This window comes from Coregonus clupeaformis, chromosome 16 (assembly GCF_020615455.1).
Source record: "Coregonus clupeaformis isolate EN_2021a chromosome 16, ASM2061545v1, whole genome shotgun sequence".
NCBI lineage: Eukaryota > Metazoa > Chordata > Actinopteri > Salmoniformes > Salmonidae > Coregonus > Coregonus clupeaformis.
The window spans coordinates 43,873,556-43,895,881 of record NC_059207.1 but is presented as its reverse complement, the minus strand read 5'-3'; the positions used below and the strand labels follow the sequence as shown (position 1 = coordinate 43,895,881).

At 42.6% G+C, this 22,326-nt stretch overlaps 1 pseudogene; it reads left to right on the top strand.

Moving 5' to 3' along the window:
• Positions 1 to 582: 582 nt before the first annotated feature.
• Positions 583 to 16,997, top strand: LOC121583993 (annotated as a pseudogene).
• The last annotated feature ends 5,329 nt before the right edge of the window (positions 16,998 to 22,326 follow it).

The following is a 22,326-nucleotide window of genomic DNA, read 5'->3' as shown; positions in this document are numbered from 1 at the left end:
ATTATGCAAGCAAGGTCTTGCCTGCATCCCAAATGGCACCCTATATAGTGCACTCCTTTTGACCGGAGCCGTAGAGCACTATACAGGTAATTTACATTCTGTAGGCCCCATGCAGGCAGGCCTGGGTGGGGGAAGTCTGGCTACTGTAGCTGAATAAAGCCCTGAGTCACAATTTATCTCCTTGGACCTCACTACACCTCTGGCCCACAGTGTCAGATCTATCACTAACTCATCTGACTGTATGGAGCTGAATGATGAGAAGGGCCTTGCTGCAGCCATAGTATAGTAACTGTGGGAGATTGTGAACTTACGAGCCGTTGTAGGGACAGTTTACCCTGGATTGTACCCAGAGAGAAGGAAGTATTAACTGTATCCATAAAACCCCCTGAAACTTACATCTGGCCTCCCAGACAGGAGGCTCTATGGGCAGTGATAAGGAATCAAATGCTGCTGGCGTGAAATTAATACGTGCTTCCTGTGTCCAATCAGAAGTGTGTGTGTGCATGTGTGAGAGTCAGGGTGCGTTATCAGTGCAAGCCAGCTGTGACTTCATACACTTTCATGCCTCTGAGTGACTAGTAGCACAGTCTCGCCAACCACTCCTGCTATGAACACACACAACAGGGAAGGTAAGGCACCCTCTCCTGACCATAACAAGACCATAACACCTTTCAGTATGACCATAACTTTACTGTTTTATTAGGCAGCCTCAGTGTATGATTAGAGAATGGTCTCAGATGTCTGAATAACCTGTCAAAGATACGTTTTTCTTCCAGCGGTAGTTGTAGAGAACAACTACTGTGGTGTATAATTGAATTTTGTAACACTTCTTATGTTTGATGCTTATTTACAAAAGGCCTCACTCCACCCTATCTGAGATACCTACCGCAGCCCTCATCCTCCACATACAACAACCGTTCTGCCAGTCACATTCTGTTAAAGGTCCCCAAAGCATACACATCCCTGGGTCGCTGCTCTTTCCAGTTCGCTGCAGCTAGCGACTGGAACGAGCTGCAAAAAACACTCAAACTGGACAGTTTTATCTCCATCTCTTCATTCAAAGACTCAATCATGGACACTCTTACTGACAGTTGTGGCTGCTTCATGCGATGTGTTGTCTCTACCTTCTTGCCCTTTGTGCTGTTGTCTGTGCCCAATAATGTTTGTACCATGTATTGTGCTGCTGCCATGTTGTGTTGCTACCATGTTGTTTTCATGTTGGGTTCCTACCTTGCTGTGTTGTCGTGTGTTGATGCCATGCTATGTTGTTGTCTTAGGTCTCTCTTTATGTAGTGTTGTCTCTCTTGCTGTGATGAGTGTTTGGTCCCATATTTATATATTTTTTAATCCCAGCCCCCGTCCCTGCAGGAGGCCTTTTGCCTTTTGGTAGGCTGTCATGGTAAATAAGAATGTATTCTTAACTGACTTGTCTAGTTAAATAAAGGTTAAATCAAAAATAAATAAAATAAAAATGTTAAGGGGTCCTTATTACAGTGTAATTACAACAAGTATTGTAATTAATTGTAATAATTCATATTTACACTTTAATAACAACATGTAAACTGGTGGTAATCGCTGTCTGTAATTACAGATGGAATGCTTCTTACCATGCTTGTTACAAATGTGAACGTTTCTGATAGCATCCCAACGCACCATATTTCACCCTGCACAAACCACATGATAAGTGTTAGCCAATTGAAAACCATTGACACAAGATCTGGAGTCTGATTGACACAACTCTGCAATAAAGATCTGGAGTCTGATGCCCAGGCCCAATGGCACAAACGGTTCACGTCAAAAAATACTTTAAATTGTTAAATCCTTTAATGGTGAATTTGACAATGGGTCAATTACTTTAACCACCAATTAAACATTTTTAGACACATTCATTTAACAGTTATGGTTAAAATTGTGACAATCATTCCTGCTTGCCAAATATTAAGCCTATTAAGCTTGGTTTAATAATGGTTTATAAATGCACTTAAAATGGTCATAAGACCATCATGTAACCTTGCAAGGGTTTCACTGTTGAGGAACATTCTCAATTTTGGATGGGATGCATTGGTGCAATCATTTATTTATCCCAGAATTAAGGCATAATGTCGAAATCTGCACATCTGCGCAACACGCTCGAAATAAAGAAGATATCGAATGTGCCTACACGTGTTGACGCTGACATCATGTACCAGTGTGCAAAGAACGGGCGGAAAAGGTCAGTGTGCAAAATCCAGACATTATCGATTGCTGCGAAAGTGTTGTAGGTCAAAAACGTCATCACAGGAATGAGAAAGTAAGTTTTCCATGCAATTTGTTTAGTCTTTTTGCATAATTGAATTCTGCTGGACGTTTTAGCATACCGGTAGGTAGTTAGCTAGCTAAGCTAACTGTAGCTAGCTAACTTTAGCTATTTAGCTAGCAAACGTTAACTGGCGTTTTTGTTGGGCTAGTTACCATCTACAGCAGGGTTCTTCAATTCCGGTCCTGGAGGGCCGAAACGCCTCTGTTTTTCATCCTCTCCTTCTAATCAGGGGCTAATTCAGACCTGGGACACCAGGTGAGTGCAATTAACTACCAGGTAGAAATAAAAAACAGAAGTGTTTCGGCCCTCCAGGACCGGAATTGAAGAACCCTGATCTACAGAATATACTTTCCATGTAATCTGTTGATTTTTTCTGGATTAGCTAGCATGCTAGCTAGCTAGTTTTCTAACATTGGCTGTACCTAAAGCTGTCAAATATGATATAGTCGCTGGCAAATATGCTATAGTCGGTACTCGCAAGCTAACTAGCTAGCTAACGTTAGCTGGGATCGATGGTCTTATCGTCCCTAAACCACCTTCTCAGGGTATCTGTACCCCCAAGGGTATTACCTGAGCTACTTGTGTCAACACAAACACTATTACTGCTTGCTGGATAACAGAACAACTATCTAGGTAGCAGCTAGGTCTAGCTAGCTGTTTGCCTAAACTATAGAAATCATGATGATGATAACTAGGGGTAATGTATAGTGTCTATGCTAAATTGTCATACATTCATTTTCTCTACCACAGGTCTCAGACTCCAGGATGGGAAAATGCTTACAAAAAGAAACTGATGAAGACAGTCAGATACATCGGTGGTCCTCTGTTGTCCTCTGTAGCTCAGCTGGTAGAGCACGGCGCTTGTAACGCCATGGTAGTGGGTTCGATCACCGGGACCACCCATACACAAGAAAATGTATGCACGCATGACTGTAAGTCGCTTTGGATAAAAGCGTCTGCTAAATGGCATATTATTATTTATATTATATACAGAGTTGTCGATTTCCATTGTTACTTGTAATGTTAAAAAGGAAGAAAAAGACAATCCCATTTTTCTAAATTAGCTAGTTATCTAGGCTATTCGCCATACTAGAGGCTACAGATTTGAGTCACCACTAGAATAGTTATTTTTATGTTATTGAGTTATTGAGTGTTTAATCTAATTAATCAATTGATTCATCTAACAATACAAATCAATTTCTTATTTTGTAAGAAATGTAAGGTATTTTACATGTTGCAATAAAGTTGACCAAAGTAGAAGCTCATCTTTTGTTTGTAGGCATTTTCACTTGGTAATGAGTAATAAGTCATTATATAGAAATTGCTCATAGGTAACTATAAAGTTACACTTAACTTTAAATAGCAAAGTCCTGTGTAACAACTAGCGACAACCGTGTACTTATGCAGATATTACAGATATGTACTCTGTGGTGTATTACTGTGTTGATTTTCTGACTTGGATGGCGCTTTCAGAAGATGATGATTAGTTTGTCAGAATGGGTAACGTACTTTGTAGGTACACAATAATTACAAGTAAGTACACCTCAATATATACTTAATTTTAACTAGCTAAATCCGGTGATACACCTAGTAATTACATTGTATTTATGCAGATATTACATGTACTCTCTGGTGTACTTGTGGGTTTAACCTCTCACTTGGATGGCAAGGAGGTTCAGGTTGTCATAATGGGTAACGAATACATTCATTGTAAGTATTTTTTAACATTATAATCTGGGATGACACCCATATGGTAGACCCCAGTCAGTGAGGTTGACCTATATCTGATCTGTTTTTGTAAACTCAACCAAGTTAACACAGATGGTACACTTTTTTTTGGGAAAGTGCTAGCAACAATATTGAGTGGAGATTTTGAAGAGTAGGTAATTCTAGCCTATTGAGCCTCCAACCTTTAATCTCGGACACCCAGCACATCTGTCCACAAGGGGTTACAACCTTGTGATAATTATTACTGAATCAGATGCAGTGGAGAAGAAATAAAACACTAAATTGGTGAATTTAGTGGAAACTTGCCCATTTGTAACAAGCATGGTAACAAGCATTTGTTGTAACACCTCTGTAATTACCGACTGCAATTACCACCAGTTACATGTTGTTATTACAGTGTAACTATGAGTTAGTACAATTAACTACAATACTTGTTACAGTGTAATTACACTGTAATAAGGACCCATTAAAATGTTGTGTTACCCTGAATTGTTATTAAGATCAAAGGTTAGATGTCATTTTCAAATCCTCAAAATAGACATTACACAGTAGTAACTCATTCTTCTGTGCATGGTTAGATGTTAGTTATGTTTATAATATTAGGTAAACACAAACTCCAACTTTAACTGTTACATGGAGAGAGGCAAGGTGATCTGCCTGACCCTGCAACACTGTCCCAAGTTGTGAAACCTCACTGTCCCTATTTTCTCACTAGTTATTTTACTTAACAAGGGCACTATTCCAGTGTTGTTAATCATCACTTTATTTCAAGAATTCAAACTAGCGCCTCTGGCACCCGCTCTCCGGAAATATGTATTCCTTTGCGTTGTTATCTCCCTTGCTTGGAATGACACGTTCTCTTTTAATGACTCATTTCTCACACTAAAATGATATCTGCATCCCTCACATGGCAAAGACATCCACAGACATGAGTTGGAATTGTTTTCCCTCCACCATTTCAATATGACATGTCCCTCCCTCTCTCTCTCCAGAGTTGGCAGTAATGATGAGGGGGTTCATGCCATGTGTGACCCCACTCCTGGGTCTTCTTCTCCTCTTGTTGACCCCAGGGAGGGTTCAAGGGTCATCAGGCTGTCCCCTGTACTGCTCCTGTCATGGTGCTCAGGTAGACTGCAGTGGCCATGCCCTCACCACCTCCTCCTTACCCTCCCGCTTCCCTCCTGCCACCACCGAGCTCCGTCTCCACGACAACCAGCTGACCACGCTCCCCAACGGCCTTCTGGACTTCCTCTCTTCCCTCCACTCTTTGTCTCTCCATGGAAACCCCTGGGCATGTGACTGCGGCGTGCTCTACCTGCGTGCCTGGCTGCTCCGACAACCTACCAACTACACTGGCCACAGCAACATCACCTGCAATTCCCCTCCCCGCCTGCGAGGGAGGCTGGTGGTCTACCTGGCTGAGGAGGAGGTGCTGGAGTCCTGTCACTACTGGTACTGTGACTTGGCACTGGCCTCCCAGGTGTGTCTGTTTGTGTTTGTGGTGGTGCAGGCGGGGCTGCTGGCTGCTGTGGTCGTGTTCCTGAAGAGGTTTGAGAGGCTGTCCCGTGAGGCCCGGAGGACCACAGAGGAGAGCTTTACTGGGGGGGAGGGGCTTATGTGTAATGAGTATAGTGAGTATGAGCCCATGAAGGACAGTATCATCTGATGAGGGGAGGGGAGGTACGGGCCAGGTAGGCAAGGAGGGAGAAGATGGAGAGGAGACACTTGAAGGGGGCAAGCTGGTGAGCAATAAAATGATGGAGGCCTTTCAGGTCTGTGGTAACAAAATAATGAGAATGAGGACAAAAGGACTTGTTAGGTTCACTGGAGACTGAGATTCCAGAGAGACTCACAGGACAACAAATGAGGCTAAATCAAAGTGGTTTTGCATCTATTTTCTGAGACTTAGAATGTGTTTATTGGTTTCATTAGTCAGTAACGCTGTTAGAATAATATATCATGCTATGACTCAATTGTACATAGAATTTAACATTTAATTTACATTTAATAATGCTGTATTGTATAATTGTTTTAAAACTGCTACAGTGGGGAAAAAAAGTATTTAGTCAGCCACCAATTGTGCAAGTTCTCCCACTTAAAAAGATGAGAGAGGCCTGTAATTTTCATCATAGATACACGTCAACTATGACAGACAAATTGAGAAAAAAAAATCCAGAAAATCCCATTGTAGGATTTTAAATGAATTTATTTGCAAATTATGGTGGAAAATAAGTATTTGGTCACCTACAAACAAGCAAGATTTCTGGCTCTCACAGACCTGTAACTTCTTCTTTAAGAGGCTCCTCTTTCCTCCACTCGTTACCTGTATTAATGGCACCTGTTTGAACTTGTTATCAGTATAAAAGACACCTGTCCACAACCTCAAACAGTCACACTCCAAACTCCACAATGGCCAAGACCAAAGAGCTGTCAAAGGACACCAAAAACAAAATTGTAGACCTGCACCAGGCTGGGAAGACTGAATCTGCAATAGGTAAGCAGCTTGGTTTGAAGAAATCAACTGTGGGAGCAATTATTAGGAAATGGAAGACATACAAGACCACTGATAATCTCCCTCGATCTGGGGCTCCACGCAAGATCTCACCCCGTGGGGTCAAAATGATCACAAGAACGGTGAGCAAAAATCCCAGAACCACATGGGGGGACCTAGTGAATGACCTGCAGAGAGCTGGGACCAAAGTAACAAAGCCTACCATCAGTAACACACTACGCCGCCAGGGACTCAAATCCTGCAGTGCGAGACGTGTCCCCCTGCTTAAGCCAGTACATGTCCAGGCCCGTCTGAAGTGCATTTGGATGATCCAGAAGAGGATTGGGAGAATGTCATATGGTCAGATGAAACTAAAATATAACTTTTTGGTAAAAACTCAACTCGTCATGTTTGGAGGACAAAGAATGCTGAGTTGCATCCAAAGAACACCATACCTACTGTGAAGCATGGGGTTGGAAACATCATGCTTTGGGGCTGTTTTTCTGCAAAGGGACCAGGACGACTGATCCGTGTAAAGGAAAGAATGAATGGAGCCATGTATCGTGAGATTTTGAGTGAAACCCTCCTTCCATCAGCAAGGGCATTGAAGATGAAACGTGGCTGGGTCTTTCAGCATGACAATGATCCCAAACACACCGCCCGGGCAACGAAGGAGTGGCTTCGTAAGAAGCATTTCAAGGTCCTGGAGTGGCCTAGCCAGTCTCCAGATCTCAACCCCATAGAAAATCTTTGGAGGGAGTTGAAAGTCTGTGTTGCCCAGCGACAGCCCCAAAACATCACTGCTCTAGAGGAGATCTGCATGGAGGAATGGGCCAAAATACCAGCAACAGTGTGTGAAAACCTTGTGAAGACTTACAGAAAACGTTTGACCTGTGTCATTGCCAACAAAGGGTATATAACAAAGTATTGAGAAACTTTTGTTATTGACCAAATACTTATTTTCCACCATCATATGCCAATAAATTCATTAAAAATCCTACAATGTGATTTTCTGGATTTTTTTTCCTCATTTTGTCTGTCATAGTTGACGTGTACCTATGATGAAAATTACAGGCCTCTCTCATCTTTTTAAGTGGGAGAACTTGCACAATTGGTGGCTGACTAAATACTTTTTTTCCCCACTGTATTTGTAATTTATTTAGATAGCAATAATAAAACAAACAACTGTAAATGGGTGCATTTTTAAAGGTTTTGGATGTATATATACTGAACAAAAATATAAACGCAACATGCAACAATTTCAAAGATTTTACTGAGTTACAGTTCATATAAGGAAATCAGTCAATTGAAATAAATTAATTAGGCCGTAATCTATGGATTTCACATGACTGGGAATACAGATATGCATCTGTTGGTCACAGATACCTTAAAAAAAAAGATCAGAAAACCAGTCAGTATCTGGCGTGACCACCATTTGCAGAGTTGATCAGGCTGTTGATTGTGGCCTGTTGAATGTTGTCCCACTCCTCTTCAATGGCTGTGCGAACTTCCTGGATATTGGCGGGAACTGGAACATGCTGTCGTACACATCGATCCAGAGCATCCCAAACATGCTCAACGGTGCAATGGGTGACATGTCTGGTGAGCATGCAGGCCATGGAAGAACTGGGACATTTTCAGCTTCCAGGAATTGTGTACAAATCCTTGCGATATGGGGCTGTGCATTATCATGCTGAAGCATGAGGTGATGGCAGCGGATGAATGGCACGACAATGGGCCTCAGGATCTCGTCACGGTATCTGCATTCAAATTGGCATCGATAAAATGCAATTATGTTCGTTGTCCATAGTTTATGCCTGCCCATACCATAACCCCACCGCCACCATGGGGCGCTCTGTCTACAACGTTGACATCAGCAAACCGCTCGCCCACACAACACCATACGTGGTCTGCGGTAGTGAGGCCGGTTGGACGTACTGCCAAATTCTCTAAAACGACGTTGGAGGCAGCTTATGGTAGAGAAATTAACATTATATTCTCTGGCAACAGCTCTGGTGGACATTCCTGCAGTCAGCATGACAACTGCATGCTCACTCAAAACTTGAGATTGTGTTGTGTAACAAAACTGCACATTTTAGAGTGGCCTTTTATTGTCCCCAGCACAAGGTGCACCTGTGTAATGATCATGTTGTTTAATCAGCTTCTTGATATGCCACACCTGTCAGGTGGATGGATTATCTTGGCAAATGAGAAATGCTCACTAACAAGGATGTAAACTAATTGGTGCCCAAAATTTGAGAGAAATAAGCTTTTTGTGCGTATGGAAAATTTCGGGGATCTTTTATTTCAGCTCATGAAACATGGGACCAACACTTTACATGTTGCGTTTATATTTTTGTTCAGTATAAATCAAATGTGATGGTGAATCAGCAGAATTTATATTTCTTTGTAAAACATGTTTGTGTTTATGTATTTTGATACAGCACATTAGCTATTGGCTATTTTCTATATTTTATTTAGAGGTTTTCATTATATAACATTCCTAATCCAGCCAATTAAAAATTATATTGGAAATATGTTTGTGCATTTTCATTCCAGTCGATATAGAAGCTTGTCTAATTGCCTGCAATGACATTCGTTTTTTAGACCTAATAACTACAGCCAGAACCATGTATTTCTACTGTATACATGGTTTTGACTACAGTAGGCTATTCCATATACTTCCACACAGTGCAGTTTAGTACACCATCATACACATACACAGTTTAGCTTTGTCATAATAGCTATTGTTTATCAGTTCCATCACATAAAACTGAAACATTCACTGGATCATTCAAAGACATTGTAATCCATAAAGAAATAGCTTGCGGAATAAAGTTTTAAGGAAGGAACTTTCATACTCTGCCTGTGTCGGTGTCGGAACACAATGATTCATGTTGTTTACACGTGAGATCCAGTGGAAAATTAAGCCTAACAGGGTGGACATGTATGAGTGGGACATACACACTAGCTACATGAAACATGGACGAATAGATTAAAAGGAGTGTTTATATTTATTTAGCTTTGCAACATAGTTTTCCCACCCAAAACATGACACTTCCTAAATGTGTGGTCATCGTAGGAAGGGGTTGTTTTCTTAAATGGATAATTACAACAAAACTAACAGGGTGGAAGGTGATAACAGGGATAGCAAAAACGCCTACATCCACAGGCAAAAAGTGTATAAAATGCATAAAATTCCCTTTCGGGATCCACATTTTGGTATTTTTAAGGTAAAGGACACATGGCCTTATATTTATAGCCTTTTGGAATCCACATTTTACACTTAATAAGAACTGATATTTCCTGGGGACAGAAAAGGCACCACATTGTAGGAATGACCCAGCTAGCTGTTTAGGCTCTTCCTACCAGTTGTATATGTTGAAAACCAGTTAGCAACGCATTAGTACCAAGTACCAACATACAGTATTTAAATGAGAACTTGTAGCAATCACTGCTCTGTCAATGCTATGCTCTTTTGTGCGATACATAGAGTTCCTGTCTGTTGAGTGCTGTGAGATGGGGCGACTGAGGAAAAGGCACAACTGGAAGGGACAGAACCAGGATGTTTCCAAAGAAACAGACCCTGACCAAGAAACAAAGGAAACAGCTGCATAAAGTCCTGGAGGTCAAAGAGAAGAAAGCCAAGGTAACATGCTACATCTGCCTTCTCCGAGCCAGACCAGCCCAGTTTCAGTTGAAGTATAATTATGAGCTGTGTCATTGGAAATAGTTCTGCCCATAAAACACAAACTCCTCTATTCATCATCATCTCCCTCCTTTGATCCCCAGAGAGCAGACATCCTGACCAAGCTGGCCGAGGTGCAGCTGCCTGACTGAACTAAAGCTGCTTTACACCACCTCAAAACTGGGCATAGGAGACAAGCAGTACCAGACCTAACAGTAAGGCAATGGGACTGTGCCATGCCATTGTAGCAGCAGCATTTGGTTTAGTGATGCTTTCCGTATGCTCAGGTGGGCAGATGAACAGTGAGTAGATTAGTTGGACTGATGATCTACTGTAGGCTTGTTTATGATCCTCTGTGGTGTTGTTTCTCTCTCAGGACTGCTGATGAGCTAGATGACGGAGCCTCAGGGCCCAGGATCATCAGCCTGCGTGGAGCCAACAGGAAACGAAGAGCATGGGAAGAGGAGGAAAAGGAGAAGAGTAGTGGTTTGGACTCATCATCTGATGAAGAGGTGGATGATGGAGAATGGAGGGTTGGAGGCCACTGATGTCTCTGAATCTAAAGAGCTGGCCTCCTCCTGTCAGGAGATTGAGGTCGAGGAGGTGAAAAAGGAAAAGAAAGAAGAGAAAAGGGAGGAGAGGAGAGAGGAGTCAGGCCCAGGCCCCCAGTAAAAAGGAGGAGAGGAGAGAGGAGTCAGGCCCAGGCCCCCAGTAAAAAGGAGGAGAGGAGAGAGGAGTCAGGCCTAGGCCCCCAGTAAAAAGGAGGAGAGGAGAGAGGAGTCAGGCCCAGGCCCCCAGTAAAAAGGAGGAGAGGAGAGAGGAGTCAGGCCCAGGCCCCCAGTAAAAAGGAGGAGAGGAGAGAGGAGTCAGGCCCCCCAGTAAAAAGGAGGAGAGGAGAGAGGAGTCAGGCCCCCCAGTAAACTTTCTAGCTGCAACCGATCTACGTTTTTGTTTTCCATTTATTTTGTCTGTATTGTACACACCTGGTTCCCATCACGTTAATTTGTTTCCCTATTTAACCCTCTGGTTCCCTCATGGTGTTGTGCGTGATTGTTCTTTGTTTGGTGTTTATACTGCTGTGAGCTGTTGTATTTCCCTGTGTGGAAATTAGATTTGTTGTTTTTTCGAGTAAAGTTTGTCTATTACTCAGTTCTGTGTCCTGCGCCTGACTCCGTTCTACCGCTGCACACTGACACCTGACACGTCTGAAGCTGCCATTGCTGGCCGAGGAGCAGGTGATCATGGAGGCAGTAAGAAAAAACAGCTATGTAGTTCTGTGTGGAGAGACAGGAAGTGGTAAAACCACCCAGGTACCCCAGTTCCTATATGAGGCTTGATACTCCAGGTAACACACACAAACTCCTTCGTCTTTTTGTACATTTATTACACTGTCTTTTTGTACATTTATTTGGAAGCCTCCTTTCACTCCACTAATATCATCATAATATCATCACTCTCCTTACCCCTCTCCCTCCTGTTTCTCTCCAGTGGAGTCATTGGTGTGACAGAGCCTAGGAGAGTTGCAGCTGTCAGTGGCCAAAGAGATGAACCTGTCCACATGGTACACACACAACAAAATGGTTAGTGTGTGGATTTCGTCTCCATTTGTGTTTGGTTCGGGTCTGTTGTTAGGGTGGTGTCGTACCAGATCCGTTATGAAGGGATCGTGACCAGTGACACCAAGATCAAATTGTTGAAGGAGATTCAGAAGGTAATCCCTCTATCTCTCTCCTTACTTTCCATCCTTCCCTTCACTTGTTCTGTTCGTCCCTCTCCCTACCTATTTGCACCCCTATCCTTCTCCGTCTTTATTGTATGACCCCATTCTATCAGTCTATTTGCCTCAGTTACTAAGGCTACGTCCTAAATGGCAGTCTTTATACTGCACTACTTTTGACCAGAGCCCTAAGTAGTTTACAACTATTCCCTATTCCCTATATAGTGCACTACTTTTGACCAGGGCCCGTGGTGCACTACGTGGTATATAGGGTACCATTTGAGACACAGCCTCCGAGATGAGGAAGTTTAAGAAAGCCAAACAGAAGAAGAATGTGGTACATACTACATCCCCTCCCTTTGCTGAGGCGCTGGTGGCAGCAGAACAGTTACTGGTTTCACTGGGAGCACTGGAGGAGCCGCCACGCACCGGACGGTAAGAGGTTAAACCTGACTCACCCTACCTCACCCCCCCCACCTCACCCTTCAGATCCCCTACCACATCCTCCACTCAACCTACCTCACGTATCTCTGTAATCCCCCATCCTCCCCTCCTGCAACCAACCAACCCACACACCAATCCATCTCTCTCTCTCTGCTGTTTTTTTTTTATTTATTTTTTTATTTCACCTTTATTTAACCAGGTAAACCAGTTGAGAACAAGTTCTCATTTACAACTGCGACCTGGCCAAGATAAAGCATAGCAGTGCGATAAAAACAACAACACAGAGTTACATATGGGGTAAAACAAAACAAAAATCAAAAAAATACAACAGAAATACAATTAATATACAGTGTGCAAATTTAGCAAGTTATGGAGGTAAGGCAATAAAATAGGCTATAGTGCAAAATAATTACAATTTAGTATTAACACTGGAATGATGTGCAAGAGATGATGTGCAAATAGAGATACTGGGGTACAGATGAGCAAAATAAATAACAATATAGGGATGAGGTAGTTGGGCGGGCTAATTTCAGATGGGCTGTGTACAGGTGCAGTGATCGGTAAGGTGCTCTGTAGGGTCAAGGAGATGGAGCAAGTGCGTTTGAAGTGTCCCATCTGCCCCCTGGGCAGGGCAATGGCGTCGTTCCCCATGGCGCCGCGCTACGCTAAGATGCTAGCGCTAGGGAAGAAGCAGGAATGTCTGCCTTACGTCATCACTGTGGTGGCTGCCATGACAGTCCGGGAGATCTTTGAGTATCTGGACAGGTGGGGGCCAGGGCAGACATATAGGAAATGTGTGGTTATGGGATTATTCTGAAAAAATGTGTGGTTATGGGATTATTCTGAAATACATAAACAGATTAGAAAAACATGTATTGCCAATCAAACACAGGATTTTGGTTTCATGGCTTCCAGTGGTGGTCGGTGCCGTTTAAGATGAGGAAGAAAACATTTTTTTTATGAGCATGGCTTTATTTCTATTACAGCATATTAGTCCCCTGTAGCTCAGTTGGTAGAACATGGCGCTTGCAACGCCAGGGTTGTGGGTTCGTTTCCCACAGGGGGCCAGTATGAAAATGTATGCACTCACTAACTGTAAGTCGCTCTGGATAAGAGCATCTGCTAAATGACTAAAATGTAAAATGATGACTGTCATTCATATTCCATTCACCCAGCTCAATGTAACATCGATAGGTTTAGGCTACTACATGATACTCACATTTTCCTTATACCCTTCATGAGGTCGAGAGAAAAATGTGAGTTATCCAGACAGTGACACATTCAATACCGCCTTGCACACTCTTGCCTGCATCTAGCTGATCTAGGGTGTAATCATTAGTCGAACAATTGCAAACGAGAGTTTCTATTGGACAAATTTACATTTACATTTTAGTCATTTAGCAGACGCTGTTATCCAGAGCGACAGGTATGTTGATCACTGTTTAGTTCTGTTTGCTTCCGTTTAAGAAAAAGAAAATTATACAGAATCGGCAGAATGAATACACCCATGATCACTGTAAATACAGTTCCCTTTCATAGCAGCCACATACAAACAGCATAATCATTTGCTCGTTATATAATTCCTTCTCGCATCTATGCACTCTCCTCCTCTCACCTTTTCACTTCGCTTGTGGACTTCAGTGCACAATACAACAGCTGTCTGTGACCAGGCAAAAAAAACTTCCCAAGCCAAACCTTCATACCATAACCGCTAACTGCTACACACAGCCTACATCGTTGTCACCTAACATCATAGTCAACATAGCTAGCTACTAGAACTAACGTGTTAATAAACCCCCTACAATCATGCTGTAGAGTGTACAGCAAGCAGTTTAGCAGTTACACCGGCAGGCCCCGGTGGCAATAAATTAATAAAACCAAAAGCTTACCTTAATAATAATATGCCATTTAGCAGACGTTTTTATCCAAAGCGACTTACAGTCATGTGCGCATACATTTTTACGTATGGGTGGTCCCGGGGATCAAACCCACTACCCTGGCGTTACAAGCGCCATGCTCTACCAATTGAGCTACAGAGGACCACCACCTTGACTTGGAAGAGTTCGTGTTGGATAGCCATATACAGCTAGCTAACATAGCATCCCTCTCTGTTTGAGCTGGGTGTTTCAGTAGGCTACACTGGCTAGCTGCATTCGCTAGCTAGGTAAGTGAAAGTAAAAATAAATACTACAAAATCTCTCTCTCTCGCTTCTCCTTCATTTTTGAAGAAATTAATTTGTTCAAAACTGTTCAACTATTGTCTTTCTCTCTTTGAGTCAACTACTCACCACATTGTATGTACTGCAGTGCTAGCTAGCTGTAGCTTATGCTTTCAGTACTAGATTCATTCTTTGATCCTTTGATTGGGTCGACAACATGTCAGTTCATACTACAAGTGCTCTGATAGGTTGGAAGTTGTCATAATTACTGTTTGAGTCTGTGGAAGGGGCTGAGAACCATGAGCCTCCTAGGTTTTGTATTGAAGTCAATGTATCCAGAGGAGTACAGAAGCTAGCTGTCCTCCGGCTACACCATGGTGCTACCCTACATAGTGCTGCGGAGGCTACTGTAGACCTTCATTGCAAAACAGTGTGTTTTAATCAATTATTTGGTGACGTGAATGTATTTAGTATAGTTTTATCTAAAAAGGATAACTTTTATATTGTTTCAGTATTTTTATAAAATTCAGTGAGGAGGATGGTCCTCCCCTTCCTTCGGAGGAGGAGCCTCCACTGATGGCTTCAATTTGAAATGCATATTTAAATAAGATCCTTTGCATCTCTCTCTCTCCACCATCTCTATTGGTCTCCTCTCTCTCTCCACTATTGTCCCCTGGCCCAGACCTGCTGGAAGTGAGGATGAAAGCTCCAGGATGGCCCAGCATCGAGCCCGGCTGGTCCAGATGAGGAGGCTGTCAGCTGGGCAGGGAGCCTCTCTAGTGCTGGGGGACCTTGTGGTCCTGCTGGGTAAGGCTGGAGTGTGTGTGCATGATTGTGTAGTGTTGTTTCCCTTTGTGTGTGCACTGTACTGCTTGTGTATGTATGCCTGTGTTATGGTTTACCTCAGGTGCTGTGGGTGTGTGTGAGTTTGCCGGCTTCACTCCTAAGTACTGAGGTACAAAGCCATGCTGGAGACCAGATTACTTAGAGGACAGCTCACCAACGCAGGTACACACACACACACACACAGACTCACACTGTCCTCTCCGCAGTGAACTAAGTGTGTCCAGAGGTAGGTGTGTTTGTGGACTGTAAGATGGCTCTGCCCACTGAGAGGCAGGTGGTGTGTTTACGTCAGATAGTGCTGGCGGGACTGGGAAACCACCTGGCCAGACGGGTACAGCAAGAGGAACTACTAGACCCAAAATGGAGGAATGGATACAAGGTGAGTTCACCTATTAAATTAGATTATCCTCAGTGATCAGAGAGGAGTGGAAAGGTTTATGTTTATGGTTGTGTGTTACTTAGTCCCATTTCTGATCCTGCTTGTTGATAGTGTTGTTTTTGAGTTGTGTTAACCCTTTAGATGTCTCTCACTCTCTCTTTCTCTGTTTCAGACCCCACTCCTGGATGAGCCTGTCTACATCCACCCCTCCTCAGCCCTGTTTAAAACCCTGCCTCAGTTTGTGGCCTATCAGGAGGTCTTGGAGACCACCAAGATGTACATGAGAGGTAGGTGAAACTCTACCACTGATATGGTACAGTTTAATGTAATCAGTATTCCATTATGCCAACAGCTGTTAACTGGAGACTGGTCTCTCTCAGGTGTGTCAGCGGTAGAACCAGAGTGGGTTCCCCAGCTCCTCACCCAGTACTGCCATTTTGGCAATTCGGGCCTTCCTCTGACACAGCCTGATATAAAGGTCCTAGATGGCAGGGTGCTAGGCCCTAGTGATGTACTGGGCCGTCCACACCACCCTCTTTAGCGCTTTGCAGTCTAGGGCGGTGCAGTTGCCATACCAAGCGGTGATGCAGCCAGTCAAGATGCTCTCAATGGTGCAGCTGTAGAACTTCTTCAGGATCTGAAGGCCCATGCCAAATCCTTTCAGCCTCCAAGGGAGAAGAGGCACTGTCGTGCCCTCTGCACGACTGTGCGGGTGTGTGTGGACCATGTTAGGTCCTTAGCAGTGGAGGCTGCTGAGGGGAGAAAAGCTCATAATAATGGCCGGAACGGAGCAAATGGAATGGCATCAAACACCTGGAAACCATGTGTTTGATGTACTTGATACCATTCCACTGATTCCGCTCCAGTCATTACCACAAGCCCATACTCCCCAATTAAGGTGCCACCAACCTCCTGTGGTACTTAGTGATGTGGACACTGAGGAACTTGAAGCTCTCGACCCACTCCACGACAGCCCTTGTTTGCTGTAGTCCAGCTCCTTTGTCTACTCCCTCACACTACACAATACACCACATAGGAGGGTCTGTGTTGATGCTAAATGTTGTTGTTCCTCTGTCTGTCAGGCTCCAGCCCAGGACTGAGGCTCTGCTGGGAGCTCTGGTGTCAAAGAGAGTGGACTACAGAGACACACTGCTCTCAGCCTGGAAGAACAATGACAAATGTACTTGTGTCTGAGAGACTGTCATGTCTATGAGAGAGACTATGTCAGATACAGAGGTACATAATGATTGGCACCCTTGATAAAGATGAGCAAAAAAGACTGTATAAAATAAATAATACCGATACTGAGCTATATTGTATGCAAAAAAATTGGGAAATTATATTATTTTATTTTATAGTAATACAATTGCTCAGAGAAATAGATTGGGTTATTGTCTTCATGGAAGATCCACTTGCGGCCAAGTGTCAGCCTCATGGCAGAGGCAACCAGGTTTTTGGCTAAAATGTCCTGGTACTGGGTAAAGTTTATGATGCCGTTGACCTTAACAAGGGCCACAGGACCAGTGGAAGCAAAATAGCCCCTTAACATCAAAGATCCACCACCATATTTTTGACCGTAGGTATGAGGTACTTTTCTGCATATGCTTCTGTTTTTCAACACCAAACCCACCACTGGTGTGCTTGGCCAAAGAGCTCTGTTTTCATGTCATCTGACAATAGCACTGGTTCCAATCCAAGTGGCAATGCCGTTTATTAAACTCCAGCCGGTGCTATGGTACCAAGTACCAGGACATTTTAGCCATAAACCTGGTTGCCTCTGCCAGGAGGCTGACACTTGGCCGCAAGTGGATCTTCCAGCTAGACAACAACCCTAAGCACTAATCAAAATCCACAAAGAAATGGTTAATCGACAACAAAATCTAAATGTTGCCATCAGTCTCTGGACATGAACCCCATTGAAAACCTGTGGTTTGAATTGAAGAGGACAGTCCATAAGAGCAGGCGAAAGATATCAAGGATCTAGAAAGATTCTGTATGGAGGAATGGTCTAAGATCCCTCCCAATGTGTTCTCCAATCTCATAAAACATTTTAGAAAAAGTCTCCATGTCGTTATCCTTCGCAAGGGAAGGATGAAAGAGTATTGAAAACGGGTGCTAATATTTTTTTTTATCACTTGTTAAACAAAAGCTCTTTCTCTGAGATTGTATTAGAATAAAATAATATAATTTCCCTTTTTTTTGCATACAATTTAGCTCAGTATTTGTATTATTTGTTTTATACAGTCTTTTTTACTCATCTTTATCAAGGGTGCCAATAATTATGGACCTGACTGTATGTGTGTGAAATTGATTAACATGATTGTGTTTAGGGACAGATCGAAATTTACAAGGGTGTGTTATTTTCTCAACGTGTCATTAAAAATTATGCACCCCCCTCCCCAACATAAAAAATATTTTCACATGGCACTCCCCTTGTACTGTAAAATAAATTGAACACCCTCCCCCCTCATAGAATTAACTCAAAATAATGTTTATGACCACAAATAACAATAACTGTAGCGACCCTGTGTTTATAAATGTGGATATCTACTTCGCTGCCTGTTTCATTACTTCACGATCAGAACTGGTTGCAGACAATTATCAGCTGGTGGGAAATCTGTTTTTCTGCATTTTGATGCCATATTTATAATGATATAAAATATATGCAATGAATTACCCATGAATGATCCACCTGGTTTCTGTGCCAATGCACCACACAACCAATAAACAAAACCAACTTCGGGCACTTCAATATCATGGTTTGCGTTTTCAACACCATAATAAATAGACTATGTCAATCTCGACAAACAGAAAAGACACCCCTCCCTACCATGTATGTAAAAATGTAAATGAAGGCTTAGCTTGACAATCTCTGAATGTAATTAAACATTTTTGTAATAGATGTCTCTTTCCATTCATCAAAATACCACTGCACAGTTTGGATTGATTGATTGATTTGATTTGTCAGTCAAAAAAATACATATATACACAAATAATTTTTTAAGTGACCGGGATTGCACAATACAGTTGGGGACTTATTTCCATTGTAGTCCCCACATTTGCTGCAGCATATGCTACAGTAATATAAGGACTGAATGTGTGTCTAATTTACACATCTCCATCTGGCTTTTGGGGGTCACCTTCTTTTTTAAAATAGCTACATCTATGGGCTTTAATGTTTTTCTATATGATGGATAACGCCACAATAATTTGGTTTTTTTGGGCTTAGGCTCATAAAATGTATTTAATGTATGGCTCATCAAGCTCAGGTAGCATCAGACTTTAGTTTTCATGTCAATCAAAGCTCTAATCAAATCTAGACATATTAATATGTTTTTATATGCTTTAGAATAATGACACTTCCGGTTAGGGGTGGGAAATGCATCAGGACATTGTATGCATAGGCCTATAGGCTTAGGTGTCCACTGTATGATATTACACTGAACAAAAATATAAATGCGACATGTAAAGTGTTGGTCCCATGTTTCAAATATATTTTCTCTCAAATTTTGTGCACAAATTTGTTTACATCCCTGTTAGTGAGCATTTCTCTTTTGCCAAGATAATCCATCCACCTGACAGGTGTGGCATATCAAGAAGCTGATTAAGCAACATGATCATTACACAGGTGCACCTTGTGCTGGGGACAATAAAAGGCCACTCTAAAATGTGCAGTTGTCACACAACACAATTCCACAGATGTCTCAAGTTTTGAGGGAGCGTGCAATTGGCATGCTGATTGCACGAATGTCCACCAGAGTTGTTGCCAGAGAATTTAATGTTCATTTCTCTACCACAAGCCGACCTCCAACGTCATTTTAGAGAATTTGGCAGTACGTCTAACCAGCCTCACAACCGCAGACCATGTGTATGACGTCATGTGGGCGAGCGGTTTGCTGATGTCAACGTTGTGAACAGAGTACCCCATGCTGGGGTTATGGTATGGGCAGGCAGGCATAAGCTATGGACAATGAACACAATTGCAGATACCGTGACGAGATCCTGAGGCCCTTTGTGATGCCATTCATCCCCCGTCACCACCTCATGTTTCAGCATGATAATGTACGGCCCCAGTTCTTCCATGGCCTGCATACTCACCAGACATGTCACCCATTGAGCATGTTTGGCATGCTCTGGATCGACGTGTAGGACAGCGTGTTCCAGTTCCTGCCAATATCCAGCAACTTCGCACAGCCATTGAAGAGGAGTGGGACAACATTCCACAGCCACAATCAACAGCCTGATCAACTCTATGCGAAGGAGATGTGTCGTGCTGCATGAGGCAAATGGTGGTCACACCAGACACTGACTGGTTTTCTGATCCATGCCCCTACCTTTTTTAAGGTATCTGCGACCAAAAGATGCATATCTGTATTCCCAGTCGTGAAATCCATAGATTACTGCCTATTGAATTTATTTCAATTGACTGATATCTTTATATGAACTGTAACTCTGTTGTTGCATGTTGCATTTATATTTTTGTTCAGTATAATATTAAACAAAATATGTAGCCTATATAAAAGAAGAGGAACTTAGGCCTAGCTCCAGAGAGATAGAGATATGCCGGCGGCATGCTACGACACCGACATGCCTTTCTTTATGTCAGATGTCTACTGCGTCTGCTATTCAGATATACTGTAGATGTACAGAAGGAGGCTAATTCATTAATTTTCTATCCGAATATTTTGTATAAAGATAAGCATTATTGTTAGATTATAGGAGTAACTCTGGTAGGCCTGAGACATTCTTCCTCACCTCAAGTTCAACTGTCGGAGTCAGTTGGAGCGCCGGTACATACTGCCTTCATATCATAGGCTTGCAGTAGCTAAACCTTAATAATAGCCACACCATACCAAACCTTCACAAAACTTTCTAAACTTTATTAGGGTAATATCAAAAGTAAGTCAAGCCATTGTTTATAGGGAAAATACGAGCAGGCTATTATATTGCGGAAAACACAGCACTACAGTTGGAACTTAATTTGGCCAAAGAAAATGGCTCAACTGAAACAAAACACTTTAAACCTTCTGGTTTAAACCTTCACAAAAGTTTTGAACAGGCTATATTTCAGCAATTACCAACAAAGGCAAGTGCCTACCATACCCAACAAATGAAAGAAATAGGCTAATGTGATTTATTATACAACAGCCATACTTATAACCTATCTTAAAATAATAATAATAATAATGATAAAACAAATGATTATAAATAAATGTAAGTTCCAAAATTGCATCGTACCTGAATAAGGAGTTGCACGGTAGCCTGCATTCTTCTCATCTTAGTCCACTATAATATTACAACTTTTATTCATTCCCCTTGTAGGCTTTTCACTAAAGGCATACTCTTTTTCCTCTCTTTTGTTTTACTTCAATGAAAAAGGCCTCCATCTTCACAATCAACAGTGGCCTAGGCCAAGGCTCCTCTCTCGCTCTCTCTCTTCTCAGCAGCAGGCACACGTGTGCACAAGGCGTGAGAGAATGGTGCTGAAGCGCGAATTCGGGGTGTAGGCTATGATAGACAGCCCACTACACTCTTATTTATGGGCTTTTAATTTTTTTATCGGCCAAATACCAGCAATAACCAGCTAAGGGAAACCCTGGGGCATTTTCCCATTAGAGTTGTGTTTCCATCAAATTGACCTGTTGCAGATAAAAGTCTGTGTGTGAATACGTAGTGCACATAAAAATAACTTCTGAGTTTAAATTCCCATGTACTGGATATAAAAATACAATTTAAATGGGTTTCCATCACATTTTCAACTCTAGGCCTACTGTTGGTTTTGTCACAAAAATGTTTTGCATACAGCGAATGTGCCCGCTCTGCTTTTGGCATGTGCTCTCTAGCCAACATCTTGCAAATCCAGTGTGACTACATTATGAGATTATTATGGACAAAAGTGCGAGATAATGGCCTCCCGAGTGGCGCAGCGGTCTAAGGCACTGCATTGCAGTGCTAGAGGCGTCACTACAGACCTGGCTTCGATCTCAGGCTGTATCACAAACTGGCCGTGATCGGGAGTCCCAAAGGGCGGCGGACAATTGGCCCAGCGTTGTCCAGGTTAGGGGAGGGTTTGGCCGAGGGGGCTTTACTTGGCTCATCACGCTTTAGCGACTCCTTGTGGCGAGCCGGGCGTCTGCAGTCTGTCCTCGGTCGTCAGTTGAACGGCGTTTCCTTCTGACCCATTGGTTCGGCTGGCTTCCGGGTTAAGCGGGTGTTAAGAAGCGCGGTTTGGCGGGTCATGTTTCGGAGGACGCATGACTCGACCTTCGCCTCCTGAGCCCGTTGGGGAGTTGCAACGATGAGACAAGATCGAAATTAAAACAAAAAATACGAGATTACTTTTATTTGTCAAATGGCTACAAAGCACGATCATCATGTCACCAGAATAAGACCCTCAATATTTATTGAAAGGAGCATCAACCTCATCACTGTGCACTTTCACCACCCTGTGAAGTTCATCACAATTTATTTAATCTGTAGCCTAATAAACTGCATGCTTTCCCATGTTGTGGTGACATTTTTTATCGGACATGTAGGCTACTTTACTCACATAAAACTTAACAAAAAAAATTATG